Here is a 796-nt window from a genome sequence, read left to right on the forward strand (position 1 = left end):
TCTGAAGACATGTCATTGACATGTTTGAGAAACTACTCCCTATTCTTTATTAGGCATTTTCATATTGAGCCACGAATTTAAAAAGTTCAAACACAATTCATTTGTTGTGATTGATAATACAGAAGTATTTACCAATTTTTGACAGGAGAAAAAATGAAGATACTCCATGCTCTCTGTGGAAAGCTACTGACCCTAGTTTCAACTAGGGATTTTATTGAAGATTATGTTGATATATTACGACAGGCAAAGCAGGAGTTCCGGGAATTAAAAGCAGAACAACATCGAAAAGAGAGGGAAGAAGCAGCTGCCAGGTAAGAAATAATTGTAATAGTTGTGTTAATGAAAGCTGTTTATTTCTTTGCATTTAAAACCATATTTCACATGGTGCTATAATGTGGAATTGATTATACTGATGTTTGATGGCTTTACTAAGAGCTTGTGAATGAGGCCAGGTGTGGTGGCTCACGCTTGCAATCCCAGCACTTTGGGAGAGCAGATTTGGGAGGTCAGGAGTTCGAGACTAGCCTGGCCAACATGGCCAAACCCTGTCTCTACTAAAAATACAAAAATTAACTGGGTGTGGTGGCGCATGCCTGTAATTCCAGCTACTCGGGAGGTTGAGGCACGAGAATCACTTGATCCTGGGAAGCAGGATCAGCCTGGGCAGCAGAGTGAAATTCTGTCTCAAAGGAAAAAAAAAGAAGGCCGGGTGCGGTGGCTCAAGCCTGTAATCCCAGCACTTTGGGAGGCCGAGACGGGCGGATCACGAGGTCAGGAGATCGAGACCATCCTGGCT

General features: G+C 42.8%; 1 protein-coding gene across 1 annotated transcript in view; it reads left to right on the top strand.

The window, feature by feature from the left end:
• The window catches only part of BAZ1A (bromodomain adjacent to zinc finger domain, 1A), a 144,291-nt gene that overhangs the window by 106,539 nt on the left and 36,956 nt on the right, over positions 1-796 (top strand). The gene's annotated exons all lie outside the window — the stretch shown is intronic.

Source organism: Mandrillus leucophaeus, unplaced genomic scaffold, assembly GCF_000951045.1.
Source record: "Mandrillus leucophaeus isolate KB7577 unplaced genomic scaffold, Mleu.le_1.0 Scaffold467, whole genome shotgun sequence".
NCBI classification, from domain to species: domain Eukaryota; kingdom Metazoa; phylum Chordata; class Mammalia; order Primates; family Cercopithecidae; genus Mandrillus; species Mandrillus leucophaeus.